At 48.2% G+C, this 16,346-nt stretch overlaps 1 protein-coding gene across 2 annotated transcripts in view; it reads right to left on the bottom strand.

Moving 5' to 3' along the window:
* Positions 1 to 16,346, bottom strand: part of Pxylp1 (2-phosphoxylose phosphatase 1) — a 64,155-nt gene that overhangs the window by 42,622 nt on the left and 5,187 nt on the right. The window contains exon 1 of one of the 2 annotated variants that reach the window (XM_041676712.1): positions 13,820 to 13,913. The exons of the other annotated variant lie outside the window; for it this stretch is intronic. The gene's annotated coding sequence lies outside the window, so the exon portion shown is untranslated. Of the gene's footprint in view, positions 1 to 13,819; positions 13,914 to 16,346 lie in introns of those variants that run through there. 2 annotated transcript variants of the gene reach the window in all.

Here is a 16,346-nt window from a genome sequence, read left to right as displayed (position 1 = left end):
TGTGATAGAAAGTAAAATAGGTATAAAACTTTGGACTCACCAAGATAGGATAGATATGAAGTATTTTCTTTGAATTTGTCAAATGCAAATGGACTAGACATTGTTGATGTATTTATTGCCTGTAACTGTGTTTGTTGTATATAGTTTTTCTTATATTAGTTATAGTCTTCTTTTTTATTTTAGACAAAAGGGGAAATACAGTGATATTTTACATATATTTTAATAAATAAAGTTTGCCTGAAAATTAGCAGGCAAAACTAAGACACTAGAGGCCAGGCAGTGGTGGCACACACCTTCAATCCCAGAATTTGGGAGACAGAGGCAGATAGATCCCTGTGAGTTCAAGGCCACCCTGGGTTACATAAGGTCAAAGCAGAAACAGATCCAGGTGGTGGTGGCTCACACATTTAATCCCAGTATTAGGAAGTCACACAGCTTTAATCCCAACACTACAGGGGAATATATGATGGGAGGAGACAGAGGCTCAGGGCTCAGTCTGCAGTCGCCCAGCCTTGGTAAAAGTGAGACTTTTCTAACGATTTGGCTGTTTTGCTTTTCTGATCTTCAGCTTGAACCCCAATATCTGTCTCTGGGTTTCTACTATTCATGCTCCAGGCCACAGTAAGGTTTTTGTCTCATGAGGCCTTTCTCAGGCTGAAAACTGCCCAAGAGTTCTGGCCAACTCTCACGTCACTGCCGGACCATCTGTACCCTAATCAGGACAAGGACGAGACACCAGGTACTCCATGGATGGCTGCTAGCCCTTGTGGGCAGTTACTCGATGGCTTTAGACTACGCTTCAGGAAGCTGCACCCTCACCGCGTGGGCACTGGCAGTGACTGTGGGGGTACAGAGTGAGCCTTCTAGTCCATGAATCTGGCCAAGGGGGAGAGACACTGCTGTGTGCCCTCTGTAGGGACCTCAAAGTGAGCTAGGGAATAAGAGACAAAGACAGGAGATTGAGGACAAGGGAGAAGAGGAAGGGAATAAGGGATATTTGTCCCAGAGGGGCAAAGAACTGCCTCTGGATAGAGGAGACAGACGTGGCTCATAAGCAAACGGCAGTTTATAAAGGGGAAAGGGGAAACCCTGTGTTAGGGTGAGTTGGTTAATTTTGATTGGGCGTGTTAATTAAGGTGGCCAAAAGGGGGCTTTTGATTGATGAACTTCAATACTTTGATAGCTGGACCCTGGTGGTCAGCTTCAATAGGATGAAGTGGTCAAACAAGAGACTGAAACTTGCAGGCTAGCGTTAGGAATGTAATCTAATGGTTTTTAGCAAGGCAGAGGGAATGGGGGAAGGCAAGGCCTGCCAGAGCCGAGCTTGCCATGCTGGGGCTGGCTAGAGTCCCTTTCCCTCTACGTATTGCGACTCCAGCATTCCTTGATTCGGAACTCTAAAACATGTTCTCCTGTAAAAACATTCCTTGTGTCCTTTACATTTCAAACCATGCGAAAGCACTGTGACCCAAACTCACAAGTGGCAAGTTTGGGAAGGAACACAAACTGTGGTCTCAGCCCCCAGCCAAGAAAGTAGCAACTAGCACTGTGTGCACCCCAGTCCTTCGTCCATCAGCATCTCAGTCACTTTCTGCTGCTGTGACAAAATCCCAGGACCAAAAGCAACTTAAAGAGGAGAGCATTTACGTCAGCTTCCAATTCCAGAGGGATGGGCTCCATCATGGCGGGAAGAGTGCAGAAAGCTGGCGGATTACACTTTGGTTTCACACACAAGAAGCACGGAGAGACTGAGACACAGACAGACAGACAGACAGACAGACAAAACCAGAAATGGTGTAAGGCTCAAAATCCTCAAAGCCCTCCCCAAATGATGTATGTCCTCTAGCAAGGCTCCATCTCCTGATGGGTTCGTAAACTCTCCAAATAACACCAAAGCTGGGGATCACATGTTCAAACACATGAGCCTATGGGGGGCAATTTTTGTTCAAACCACCACAATCAACCTAGCTTAACATTGTGGATGCGATCAGCCTTAAGATCAATGATACAAACCTTGGGGGAAGAGGCTGTTGGCATAAGTAGTTTAGAGAATGCAAAATACCGTGATTAATCTGCACTAACCATTGGAGTTGAATTTTGAGATATGTACATTAAACGGCAAAGAAGGCTTCTCAGTGGGTCGAGGAAACCATGCTTCCAAGCTCTGCTGAGTTAAGACCTCTCTGCGTGTGGTGGCCTAGCAGGAGGAGTGTTTGTTAAGACAGTGTTTAGTCATTTACTCTCCTGAACACATTTCATCAGAGAAAGCTGGCTCTGCTCACTATCTCTGTGAAAACTGACCACAGGATGCCCTATTGCCAACCTTGGTGTCAATGATTCAATGAGGATAAAAACCTATGCTGCTTCTCTCTGACCTCAGAGTACAATAAAAGCCTCCTTTTGTAAGACAAATCATTTGAACACACTGATATAAAACTCAACACAAAATCTTATTCTTCCAAGAACTATCCCCTCCAGGGCCTCTAGCTATTTCCTATGATGCTGTAGGACGACCAGCCAACCACTGTCCGTGAGCTACAAAGTCCCACCCTCTGACCCAGCCCCACATCAAGACCCTCCTATTCTCCACATTTTAGTTCACAGAAGAGCCTTGTTTCTTGGAGACTCTGTCCATGTAAACCCAGTTAGGGCGGCCAGGAGGTACCTAGGATGCCAAACCCACAGGGACATCCTCCCCAGCTCCAAGGAGGAATGTGAGATAGGGGAGCCATGTCTCTCTGGAGCTGCCTGGGAAGGAGAGGTGAAACTCTCCAAACACATTCTGGACTTACCACCCAAGGTCTTTAAATTCCTTTCTTGGAAAGTTCTGAAAAGTTGTGACAGGTAGCACAGTCCATTACTTTGTGTTTGTTGTAGGAAAACAAAAACAACAACAAAAAACCCTTATTTTGGCTCATGGTTTCAGAGAGTTTGCCCTGTGGCTTGGGCCCATGAACTCAGGCAGAACAGCTCAGAGTTGGCATGGTATGGCAGAGGAAGGTCCTACCATATAGTAGACAGGACGCAGGGAGAACGAGACGGGGAGCACAGAAAGCACGAGAGAGGGCCCAAGACAAGATATAGTCCATGGACTCACCCCAGAGGGCCCAAGACAAGATACAGTCCACGGACTCACCCCAGAGAGCCCAAGACAAGAGTTAGTCCTCGGATTCACCCCAGTGACCTGGGGTCTCTGGCTAGGCTCTGCCTTCTCAAGTTTTCAGAACCCTGAACCAAGACCAAGCAAGTATTCACCACATGTGTCAGTGGAGGCATTTGGTATCCAAACTGTAACAAGTAGGGAAGTTTGAAGCCAAGGCTAGAATGGCCAGAGAGAGAAAATGTAGTGGTTTCAAACCTTATCTATGACCTGTCATAACCCCCTGCAGAATGGTTCCTAAGTCCCCTGAGCAGGCCATGGGGGAGTCTCTTGTTTAACAGAACATGACGTGAGTTTCTGGAGGCTGTCATAAAAGTCACTGCAGAAACTGCCTGGCTGCTCACTTGCTCCAGAACTCAGACAACTCCGTGCTGGAGAAGCACAGCCAAGGTTAGGATCCTACAAAAACATACTCCCCCATACAAACACGGCTTTAGAAGTTACTACATTGCTCTGGAAACAACGGCGACGTTGGTCTGCAGGAGAATCGGTAAAAGATGACAGTTCCAGTACAAACTGGAACAGGACTTGGCTGTAGAAAAGAAAGAACTGGGCTTAAGTGTGGAAGTTGAGTGTCTAGGAAATACTGCCAAGTGAAAAACAGGAGAGGCAGAAGGGCTCAGGAGGCCCCACCCACAGCTGAGAAGCTAGTGGCAGCTGATGGCTTGTGGAAAGGGGGGGGGGTCACTTTTCTTCACGGATGTAGCCCCTGGCGGGTTATCTCTGTTCCCATGGATGGTCCTGTACCCGTGTGCCATGGTATTACTGTGTCCTATCTGCAGTCTGGGAAGACTGCAAGCTGAGACCGCTCCCTTAGGAGACCTAGCTAACTTTTCCCCTGTGCTGTACATAACGCATGTGCAGCATAGTAGGGGCCCTCCATTAAAGTAAGCACAGTCCATCCTATCCCAGTTTTTCTGTACGTGTGTCTGTCCTTTCTCCATTCCCTTGTTGCCCCAATCAGGTTTCCAGGACCAAGCCAGGCAGGACACAGCACCTTCCCTTAGACAAACCTTAACACTGGCACACCTTGACCAAATTTCCCCAAGACACGCAAAACTTCCAGGTGAAAACATGGCAGGAGACAGCCTCGAGGGGCGCTGTCCTTTCTGCTGCAGAGGAGGATGGATTTCTCTGAGCTTACTCACATGTATTATGATATATATGTTGTCAATATAATATAATAACATAATTCACAACTTCTATAACCATTGTCAATAATTAACAAAACCACCAATAATAGGAAAACCTTATGTTAAGCCAAAAAGTAAGACTATAAGGTAAGTTACAGCATGATGCACCCAATTTGATCCCAGGAACACCATAAAAATAAAGACTGCATTAAAAAGCTGAGCTGTTTTCTTTTCTTGCTTTTTGTTTTTGTTGTTGTTGTTGAAGCAAAGACAGGAATAGGTCTTTTTATTTGAATACTGTATAGAATTGAGAACCTAGTGATACTTAAGATAAATTTCCAGCGCTATAATGGTGCACACCTTTAATCCCAGCATTTGGGAGGCGGAGGCAGGTGGATCTCTGTGAGTCTGAGGTCAGCCTGATCTACAGAGTGAGTTCCAGGACTGCTATGGCTACACAAAGAAACCTTATCTCAAAAAACAAAACAAAACCAACAAAAAAGATGAATTTACGGTTGGACAGATGGCTCAGAGCTTAATAATATTGGCTGCTCTTCCAGAGGACCCAGGTTTGAAACCCAGAATCTTCATGGCAGCTCACATCTATAACTCAAGTTCCAGAACATTCACTGATCTTGACCTTCCTGGGCACCAGGCACTCATGTGGTACATAGACACACATGCAGACAGAACATCCATGCAAATTAAATAAATAAATCTGTGTGCAGTTAAAGATGAATTTTACATAATTGCTACTGTGAGAAATGGTCTTTTTCTATCAAAAGTAGTTAGCCCAACAAGAGTTTGTGTGCCCTGAATCTCCTTCACACCCATCAGCCAATCATAAAAGGTTGTGAACTCAAATTCCCACCAATGGGATGAGACACAGTCACCATCTGAATTAGGGGTAAAAGCCAGGGGACATCTTGGTTACAGATGCTCACTACCCTAGTCTGGGTTCTAGTGCACCCGTTTTGCAAAATGAAACTGTGGGCTAGAGAGAAGGCTCAGCAGTCAAGAGCGCTTGCTCTGCAGAGGACCCTAGCGTTCGATTCCTAGCATCCACCCGGCAGCTAAAAAGTGCTGTAACTCCAGTTCCAGAGGCTCCAACACCTTCCTTCTGACCTCCAGAGGCACTGCATGCATGAAGTGCACTGACAATAAATGCAAACAAAACATCCATATGAATAAATTAAAAATAAATTTTAATTACTTTCGATTTGTGTGTCCTCCATGCAACACCAAGCTTATTCTTTCCCAACAATTTGAAGTCTCCTCTTGGCTTTCCAATCCATTTGGTAGAGTGCTCAGATGCCCTCCCTTGGGAGAAATATGCTTCCGGTGTCTTAGGTGACCTTTTGGGTTGGTACTGATCCCAGAATGGAAAGTTTCTCAGCAATGCAGGAAGGGCCCAGGGAAATGTCTCGGTGACCAAGTAACCCTTGTGCACCAGACAGAGCTAAGAAACATCAAGAATAGTAAAATATTCTTTGGTGGGTAGGTTATCCTGGAGTTTGGCTAGGAGAGTGACAGAGATGTGTTCCTGACGTGAAGTCAGGATGGGACCCTGACCCACAGCTTCACATGTGTCCTTGGTGACTTCTAAGCCCATTGCTAAGGACACCTAATACAGGATACCTCTATGAGGGGAGCAGTCAAGAGACTAAGGAAGCATTGCAAACTGGGGTGCAAGAAACTTCTGTCAGGTTGAGGCTCTGAGGGGTTAACTTTCATGGAACCAGGATGGAAAATAATTTAGATAAAAAGAGCTCTAGGAAAACAGATTCCCCCAGACAGGAGTGAACCAGCTCCTGTGGAGGATCTAGAGACTCCCCAACCCTGTCCTCCATACCTTAACCTGACTAAGAGGAATACTGAACATGGTGAAAGAGACTACCACAAGGCTACTTACGTATTAAATTAGGATTAGCTGTTTTTGACAAGTTGGATCTTAAATTCCAACCAACACAGAGGATCACAGATCAAACCTCAGCCCACGCTATGTTTGGGTGGAGCAAAAGACAGCACCATGATCATTTTCTTTGTCCACGTGCTTCTGAGAGCAGCAGCGCCACCTATAGGCACAGGGCACATCCTCCATTCAGAGCTCTCCTTCCAGGGGTTTCCTTCTGAGCAACAGTTTGTATCTAGGGACCACAGGGAAGTCAAATGGAATCCAGAGGGCATTGCCAGGCGTTCACAGTTACGATCTGTGGTAAGACATATGGATGCCCTTTGCTTGGGTTGTGTGGTGGTTTGAATAAGACATGTCCCCCTAGGCTGGGGTATTTGAACACCTGGTCCCAGGTGCTGGTGCTCTTTAGGGAGACTAGCAGACTGGCTGGTCTCCAGTGTCCACTGTGGGGAGGGCTTGGAGAGAAAGCCCCTCTCCTCTGATTTCACTCTCTCTGCTCCGTGCTCCTGGTTGAGTATGTGATATCTCTCAGCTTCCTGCTACCATGCATCCTGCCATGATGGAGCCCATCTGGAGGCGAAGCCCAAATAAATGCTCCTTTCTATAAACTGCTTTTGGTCATGGTGCTTTTAATAGCAGCAATGGAAAGGTAATGAATACAGGTTAAGACCATGGAATTTCTTCCTGTGTCTTTGCTTTGCTCTTTTGGGGAGCCTACACATATAGGCCACATGTACTGTCTCCTCCTTGTACCCATGCTATTCGAGATCAAATATTCTTTTTCTTAAAATAAACAAAAGAAAACAAGGTGACTATTCACATTTAATCTGTGATATCCATGTCTCCCCACAGGGATCTGTGCCACGGTGCAGGCAAGTGGGTTTAACACGAATCTGTGCTCACCACAAACATGCAGCAACCATGTTGCTTCGTTGCGGTCTGGAACAGTGAGATCTTCATAAGGCCAGCGGTACCTGCTTATGAAGTATCATCACAGCTGGCCGTGTAGCTTACTGACAAAGAGTATGATGCCTGAATTTTTTTTTTCCTTTCAGAAGGGAAAAAAGCTGGAAAATATGAAGTGAGCTACAAAGGTCTAGGCAAATGACATAAAGGTATATAAAAGACGAGACTTTAAGATATTAAAATGTCTAAGGTCAAAGTTCAACACATTGCTGTCAAAACTCCGCTTAAATATATATCTAATCAATGTTTATTTAGAAGTCTTTGCTTTTTCCCACAGCTTTATCTAAGTAGAGGAAAGTACCAGGCTGGTAGGCTGACCTTGTGTGTGTTCAGTAGGCGTATGTGGTGTTCTGAATAAGAATGACCCTCATAGGCTCATGTATTTGAATGCTTAGTAATCAGGGAGTGGCACTACTTGAGAAGAATTGGGTGTGGGCCTGTTGAAGGAAGCATGTCACTAGCAGTGGCACTGAGGTTTTAAAAGCTCAAGCCAGGCCCAGTGTCTCTCTTTCTCTTCCTGCAGCATGCAGATCTAGATGCAGAGCTCTCAGCTCCTCCTCCAGCACCATGTCTGTCTGTGTGCTGCCATGCTCCCTGCCATGATGATAAAGGACTGAGCTCTCAAACTGTAAGCTGGCCCCAGTTAAATATTTTCTTTCACAGGAGTTGCCTGCAGTCAGCCAGGCAGTGGTGGTGCACGCCTTTAATCCCAGCAGTTGGGAGGCAGAGACAAGCAGATCTCTCTGACTTCAAGGCCAGCCTGGTCTACAGAGCAAGTTCCAAGACAAGCTCCAAAGCTACAGAGAAACCCTGTCTAGAGAAAACAGAACACTGACTAAGACACTTGGAGGCCAACATTGCTGTAGTCGGAGCAACTGAAAGGGGAGAATATTTTTGTCCTCCCAAGACAACTAGGTCCCAGGGGACTATAGGGCACCTCTAAAATGCCCTGTATGCTGTGGGTAGTCACCAGTTCTATTGTTCAAGAAGGTCAGGAAGGACTTACCTGGTGAACTCTAACCATGTTCAATCTACAAAGAAGAGGGTCAACACAGAGAAAAATTCCCTCCATGTCTCCAAGTGAAGCTGTGGCCAAGTAGGGACTTTAATTTATCGTCACAAAGATGGAACAGGGATGGAGGAGGCAGAGGGTCCCCTGAAGCCCAGGTGCTTAGTCCTGAGGACCAGATCCTAACTGGCCTTAACAGTTTTTTAAGGTGATTAATGTTGGCCACCTGTGTGGTCCTAAACCTCCAGCAGGGAAGTACACCGAAAGACTAAAATGGTTGGCGTGTTCCCTGCACACTGCAAGGGATCACATTCCTCAAACATTAGGCTTAAATCCATATGGGATGTTGTTTTGACAACTATTTCTCTATAATTTCCTTCTCGATAAGAAAAATGCTGCCCAGATGTGACTTCAGACCTCGGCTCACTGTAGCAGCTGCCCACGGGCGGGAGAGACAAGCCCACTATTGTCTTAACCTTTTTAGAGTAAATGAGAGCTATTATGTGTTCCTTCAGTCCATCTGAGAGTGAACTCATGCTGATTCTAGCCACTCCAACAGCTATCAAAGGACCTGAAAGCAGATCCTGGGACCATCACTCTGGAGACAGCGCTGGGGGCCTTAGGGGGGTAAATGAAGAGGAACTGTTCAACAGATGGATGCTCCTGTAAGCCCATCAAGAGACTTTGATTTGGACTTAAAAAATATATCCTGTGTTGTGGCGTCTCCTGTTTCCCCCAGCCTAACCTGTAATGCTAATAACCCCTGGCTTCACTCTGCCCTCACATCTTCTGGGCACCACTGGGGGACTTCCTTTCCTACCTATACCTGGCTGTTACACAGATGAAACCACCAGTGCACTTTGGGGACTTTTGAGATAGGTCACTGGAGGGGTACTCTGACTGCCATGCCTGACACCACCTCAGCTGGAAGAAGACAGATGCATCATGGCCTCATTTCCATAATGGCACTTATGACTTCCTTTTTTTGAGGGGAGGGGGGAAGTAGATGGTTTATGATAAAGACTCCAAAGAAATATAACTATTTTCTCTGTTGCCTAAAGCCAAAACTATTCCCAGGGCCTCTTGGTAGCCTCCTCCTCGTCATAGGTCAGAGATGTGGAACATATTTTATGAGCCCTGACCTCTGACCTGCCTCCTAAGCAAAGCCAGGGTCACCTCTTCAGAGGGGAGGCTAGGAAAACAGCAGCAAGGCCTGCTAAGAGAAGACTCTGGTGACAAGGGCAGACTCTGTGGCCAGGGCGAAAACCTAATATTCCCACTGGACCAGGTCAGCTGCCCAGGCAAAGGGGCACCCCCTAGGCAGGCAGGAACTTCAGGGCACACCTGAGCCCTCACTTATCACAACACTAATTTATTGTTACCAGTCACAAAGTCAGCGCATGCTGGCTAAGCTTGAAGAAAAACGTGAGTGCGCGCTAGAGAGAGAAAGAGAGAGAGAGAGAGACAGAGAGAGAGACAGAGAGACAGAGAGAGAGAGAGAAAGTGGAGGGAATTATGAAAGTTGGTTGTTGTTGTGGTTTTTTTCTTTTCTATTAAAGGTGGTTAGCCTGATCAGGGTCCATATTTTTTTAACTTCCCTCTTCCTCTTCATGTTTATTAGCCAGTCATATCAGATTGTGATGGCGAACTCCCGCCGTGAGTTGGGAACACACCCACGTTAGAGATAAAGCCAGCTCAGAGGCCAAGCTTCTGCCAGGGTTTGGGTCCTCTCACACCCTTTTTGTTGAGCTACTTTTGCTTTTTGTCCCTTTGTGCCACACTGTCATTGTTCTTTTCCAACACTACCTTAAACATAATAATTTGAAAAATAAAAACTCTTCGAAAAAGATGAGAGGTCCTGAATGTTATGAGTAGTCAAGCCTGTGATTACTGAAAAGTCTCTGCACCCCGATAAGCCTCTCCGCGGATGCAGCAATCCAAATCAGACCAAATCAAACTGAACTAGAAAAAGCCCAGGTTTAATGGATAAAACTCTCCTGGACGATTTTCCAGCTCCCCAGAGAGGAGACGGAAAAGGAAGACTAGAAAAGCACGTCTGTTTTCTAGGGGGCAGTTTAAATACCCTGTGGGAGTGGGCTTAAGCATCTCTGGGAGAGGGGTCGTCATTTGGCAGGCTTTCTGAGACGTGGCAGGGTTTGGAGAGAAATGGGGGGAGACACTTGGAGTGGAACTTCCACCAGAACATTCCAGACTCTTTGCATATATGGACGCCAGGGGCTGGGGTGAAGCTTCCACCAGAACATCTACAGGTAACTTCAATTTTCTTTGACGACACATTGAAATGGAAGCCTGGCTGCAGAGACTCCTGAAGAAGATGGCAGCAATCTTAGAAAACATTCTCCTCTTACCTGTTCCAGTTTCTCTTCCTCTCTCTCTCACTGGGTTTCAAATTTGCCATCCACCTGCCTTAGCCTCCCAAGTGCTGGGATTACAGGCATGTTACCATGCCTACCTTCCAAAAAAAATAATAATACTAAAATAACAATAAACATGTATCACACTTAAAACTCAAGGGGGAACTGCTGTAAATTTACTTAAAATTTTTGCCTATTTTTTTAAACAATGCAGTCAAGCAAGATCTCAAAGGCAGGTACACCACAAATTATGAAAAGATCAATGGTCTGGAAACAGTGCTATGGGCTACAGGGGTCAAGGGAATGGGAAGCACCATGGGTTGGGACTGTTGAAAGAGACAGGCACTGTGTGAAACTCAGCAGTGGGGCAGGACAGGGGGGCCTTCCATGGGACACGGACAGGCACAGTGGTCAAAAGGGTGTGACGCTCACCCCTTCCATGGGACACTGGCAGGCACAGTGGTCAAAAGGGTGTGACGCTCACCCCTTCCATGGGACACTGGCAGGCACAGTGGTCAAAAGGGTGTGACGCTCACCCCTTCCATGGGACACTGGCAGGCACAGTGATCAAAAGGGTGTGACGCTCACCCCTTCCATGGGACACTGGCAGGCACAGTGGTCAAAAGGGTGTTACGCTCACCCCTTCCATGGGACACGGACAGGCACAGTGGTCAAAAGGGTGTGATGCTCACCCCTTCCATGGGACACGGACAGGCACAGTGGTCAAAAGGGTGTGACGCTCACCCCTTCCATGGAACACTGGCAGGCATAGTAGCACAAAAGGGTGTGAAGCTCACCCCTTCCATGGGACACAGACAGGCACAGTGGCACAAAAGGGTGTGACGCTCACCCCTTCGCTGCTGATGACAAGCTTTGAGCAGTGCAACAGAGAAGAGGACAAAGGGCCCGGACACCACTTCTGAGCGCACACCTGACAGGATGGAAGGGAAATGACAGGAAAGTCACCCTGGAGCAGCTGAGGGGCACACTTGAAGACACTAGCAGACAGAAGTCATTCTCCAGTCTTCTGAGCCTTCAGTCTTCCAGTAGTCCGAGACACCGGGACAGTGAGTTTCGGCCACAGCTCCAGACTTTTCCTCCACTTCCCAACTGCGTCTCTCTGTGCTGCAGGGGGCTTTCCCGACAGTGGGCATCTCACTTTGCCATATAATGCCTCCTGACAGAGAACTTGTCCCATGCCGATTAAAGGTGCAGAAATGGAGATCAGTGAGCCAAATCAGCGCAAATGCCTGCCTTGGTGGGGCTCCAGTTCTCTAGGATGAACATCATGTGCCCCTTGGGGCAGGGCAGGAGTCGCTACGATGCACCCGGGGACAGTGACTACCTCTTCCTTGTTATCCTGTTCTCTGAAGCACACGGACCACTGACCAGAGCCTCCATCAATGGAGTCACATCCACCTCCCTGGAGGCAAAGGGACAGAGCTGTCCCTTCAGCTGTGTGAAGGTTGCACTCTCTACCCGGCCCCCATCCAGTCCACTGCAATAAACAAGGCTGGGATGGAGAATGAAGGAAACTGCCCTGGGGGCCATTCATCACAATGAGGACGCCTGACAGCTCTCAGTTCAGCCCTCAGCTCCCTAAGGAGGAGCGGTGCAAAGCTATGGTGCCTACGGTGGAGGGCCAAAACCTCCTCAGGCTGCGCTGACCACACACCGGCTTGGCTGGCCAGGGTCCCGCACCTGAGAGAAGGCCGGGTGGCAGCTAACGGCCCTGCGGAGGAGCCTTGACTTCGCAGACCATCACGCCAGCATGATGAAGCCCATTTGGGAGGTTTTGGAGGCAGTGTGTGGATGGGGCCTGAGGTTGGGGTAGGCATTGAAACCACAACCAGATCACATCTGAGGAAGAGGCACGGAGAACCGGTCGCAATCCAGAGCTAAAGCAAACTGTGTAAGCCAGCGTTAGAACCTCACGCCCTGAGCTCTACGAAAGCCCAACATCAAACTCTCCCGGGTTAAGTGCCCTGATAGGCGATGACAGCCCCAGCTTTCCTCACCAACGTCTCGCGGGCGCTCTGCTGCCAGACTCTATTTTTACCACCTGAGTAATGCCTGGGCAAGGGACCAGCCGAGAGCCGGAGACAGAGGGATAGGGCACGAGGGGTAACAGCACAGACGACAAAGCCCATATCCTCAGAGCCCAGTTCAGAGTGGCAGCCCAGTCCTGCTCCAACTCTGACCTGAACACTCCAGCCCCACCACGTCCTGTGTGGTGCCAGGTCCTGTGTGCCGCCAGGGTTGGACCCTCACCTGCCTTACACAGTGCCTCCCACCACCTCAGGGCCCAACAGTGCCCAGGCAGTGGAGGGCCCTGCTGCCCCACCCCTACTTTGGCACACTGGTTAAACTCAACCCAGATGTCACCTTCCTCAGACGGCTTCCCTGAGTCCAAGGCTAGGTGACATTCTCCAATACTGGACAACCTCAGTGCCCAGAGCCAACCCTCCTACAGTGACCATCAACATTAAGGGCTCATGTCAGATTCCTCCAGGCCTCCTTCAGGGCTAGGGAGGAGGATCTCAGAGCTAAGCTGCAGTACTCAGTACATGTGGGGGGAAGGAGGGAGAAGGGAGGGCGCCGTGGCCAGAAAAGCACCTGTCACAGTGACCTACACCAAACTGAAGAAATCACTAAAACCCAAGAAATCAGTGACTTCTCACCAAGGGAAATAGTGACAAACACGAGCAGGAAATAGCGGGGAACCATTTTTCAGTAAACAGGAGTGAGAATCGATGGTCACTCTTTGCTGGGTCCAGGTGGGGGCGACAAGTGGGCTGTAGAAGAAGGTAACTTTGGAATGCCGGGTGGGCTCAAGGGCAAGGAGCGCTCCCAGGCTCCTCTGGTCTTGGGGAACTGAAGGTCATTCCTCCAGCTACTGAGATCAACCAACCAGGAGCTATTCCACCAGGCTGAGAACATGGCATGGGCCAAGGAACAGGGATAACAAGGACCCTCCATCCACCTACTGAGTCACCTGGCAATTCCTAATGGCGACAAAGCAGCGGTGACTGAAACCGGACATCTCATAAGACAGATGCCACTTTCAGCTGGAGCCTTCCTGGCACCTTTCCTTCCATGGAAAGACCCCCCCCACACACACACACACACACACTGCCCCTCAATATTCAATCCTTCTTCCTTGCTATCAAGAGGTCTGACTTTGGAGGAAACAGAACAGCAGAGACTGTGGCTAACCATAAAGCATTTCCTCCTCCTAGGTATGCAACGGAAAACCCTTACCAGCCTTCCTTGCAGAAAGTATACAAGTTCTGGGGCTGAACCCTGGCATGCTAGAGGCAGTGCTTCACCCCGAGCCTGGCCCATAAGACACTGCAACACTGTCCTCCATGTTCCTGCTTCTGCCGATGATTGGTGCAAATGAGGACGGCTGCCTACAGAGCACGTGTCCGTAAGCCACCTCTTCACGGAGAGTTACCTCACCATCAGGAACAGCCAGTGTTGGACCCGTGTGTGCAAAAAGTATATTCCTAAGCCAGGCGGTGGCGGTGAATACACCACCCACACCTACTCCCTCAGCTTGTACTGAGCCCTGTTTCCTGCCAGCCTGTGAGGAGTGGAAGCCTCTGAGATGTGCTGGGTGAGAGCCTCTGCTCTCCACTCCCCAGACACCTTGGGGAGGCGGGCCCCTGAGCAGTCAGTGCGGGTATGTGAGTGACAGATGCTGAGAATGCACAGTGTCCTGGGGGCTTGTACGCACCGGGAAGTGGACCAGGACTGGGGGAGAAGGTCTCACAGACAACTGAAGTTGAGGGTCCATGAGGAAGACGGATCCTGGGTGGGACTAGAGACATCCCCACAGGGCCCTGAGTAGCAAGACGGAAGCTAAAACAGAGTTAAGATACTGAAAGTCTTTGCCAATTCATGCAGAAGTCTATGGCATCGGGCACCCAATGTTAAGACTTCCCAAGCTGAGAGAAAGTAAAAAGAACGTGCTATCCTTAGCTGAGCCGACGGCAATTACCCACTGTAAGCAGAGTCGTTAAATACCATCAATTAATGCAGCTGCTCCGGGGTAATCAACTGTCATTAGATCAAGACTGCACAAGAGGAGAAAATCAAAACGCAAATGCCGCGAACTCAGAACCGCCAGAGACAGCGGGGAAGCCGGCCTCCTTCTGCCTGCTGCGTTAGGCAGCTTCTAAAATATACTTTCTCTAGAAGTCAGTAATTTTTCAGCTTGAAGACAAAGCCAAAGAAATGAACCATCTAGGCCATGACCTTAGATCATTAATGTCCAAGCTTTGATTTTTTTCAGGTCTGAGTTTCCATTAAGAACTGAGAGAGAGACAGACAGAATGGCGGCAAAAGAGGACCGGGCGGGGAGATCAAGAGGAAAAACAGAGAAGTCAGAGCTCCAAGGCAGAGAGGTGCCCCCTTTAAACTCAATTCTTTGGACATGAATGAAATCATTTGCCATTTCTGCTGTCCAAGTATGAGGCAAGATCTTTCTTTCTTTTTCTGTTTTTTTTTTCAAAAAAAAAAAAACAAAACACAAAATCTCATTCATTCCAAGTTTAAAAATGAACAGAGGGGCTGGAGAGACGGCCCAGCAGTTAAGAACACTGACTGCTCTTCCAGAGGATCCAGATTCAATTTCCAGTACCCACATGGCAGGTCACAACTGTAACTTCCAGATCTGACACCCTTACACAGATGTATATGCAGGCAAATACCAATGAACACAAAATAAAGATAAATATCCTTAAAAAAATGAACAGAAATGAAGAGGCTGCTCAACAAGAGAAAGAGTTGCCAGTTTCCCCTCATAGAAGGTGTGCTACCCACACGCCGAGCAATCTAGGAAGCAGAGATACCTAAAGAGTCATCCCAGAGGAACCCCAGGGCACTGCCCACAACTGTAGGCCCATGTCAGCTCTCCCAAGGCACAGGTGGACATGCCAGCTGCAGCCTGAGCAGGGTGGACCAGTTAGTGAACCCAAACCTCTCAACAGTTTCTCAGGTAAGAAGACTCGGCTATGGCACACCTGAGACGCACGGCCCGCCTCTGTCTCTGTCTAGTCTGCTACCTGTCTCCAGAGCAGCCACTCGCTCTGAGAGAGAAGTGGGTCTCCAAAGGTGTGGAGGCTGCTGGGGTAGCTGAAGAGGCAATCTGAAACAGGAGTGGGGACAGCATCCTGCAGCTGGGAGCAAGACTAATGCTGGAAGTACCAGCTGGCGAGCAAATACTGGGCTTATGGCCTCTGATCCCACTTCTCACTAATGACATGCATCCAAGAATGAGTTAAAATATTAACCACAAGCCTGGGTCAGACACCGAGCAATCCAAATGAGTTTCTAGTTTATTTAAACAGCTGGCAGCTGGGTGCCAGCTGCAGATCACCAGCCTCTCCCCTTTCTATCCTAACCCTCAGCCGCTCATAGCCCTGACAGGTGGCCGGGAGCCAGGTCAGAGTCTGAGACAGTTCTTTACTGCCATGCCAGTTCTTCATTGTGAACCCAGCCTTAAACCCTTTGTTCCATTAGGACAGACACATTTTGTCCATTAGCCTATATCTATCCTCTTGGGTAAGGGGTATAGCTCAGTGGAAGAATGCTTACCTAGCGTGCATGAGACCGGAGTTCAATCCCCAGCACCCACCTAAATATTCTAAAGGCTATTTCTCTCTCCATCATCTGAACATAGTCAGTTGGCACCCAAATCAATGAGTGAACAGCAACAACAATTAATACTTGTTAAGAACCATGTACTGGACACAGCTCTAAACCCTTGCCACATATATTAGAG

Source organism: Microtus oregoni, unplaced genomic scaffold (assembly GCF_018167655.1).
Source record: "Microtus oregoni isolate MIOR12 unplaced genomic scaffold, Mior012 000028F_ref0000031, whole genome shotgun sequence".
NCBI lineage: Eukaryota > Metazoa > Chordata > Mammalia > Rodentia > Cricetidae > Microtus > Microtus oregoni.
The sequence above is the reverse complement of the archived record's forward strand: the minus strand, read 5'-3'. Positions and strand labels throughout refer to the sequence as shown.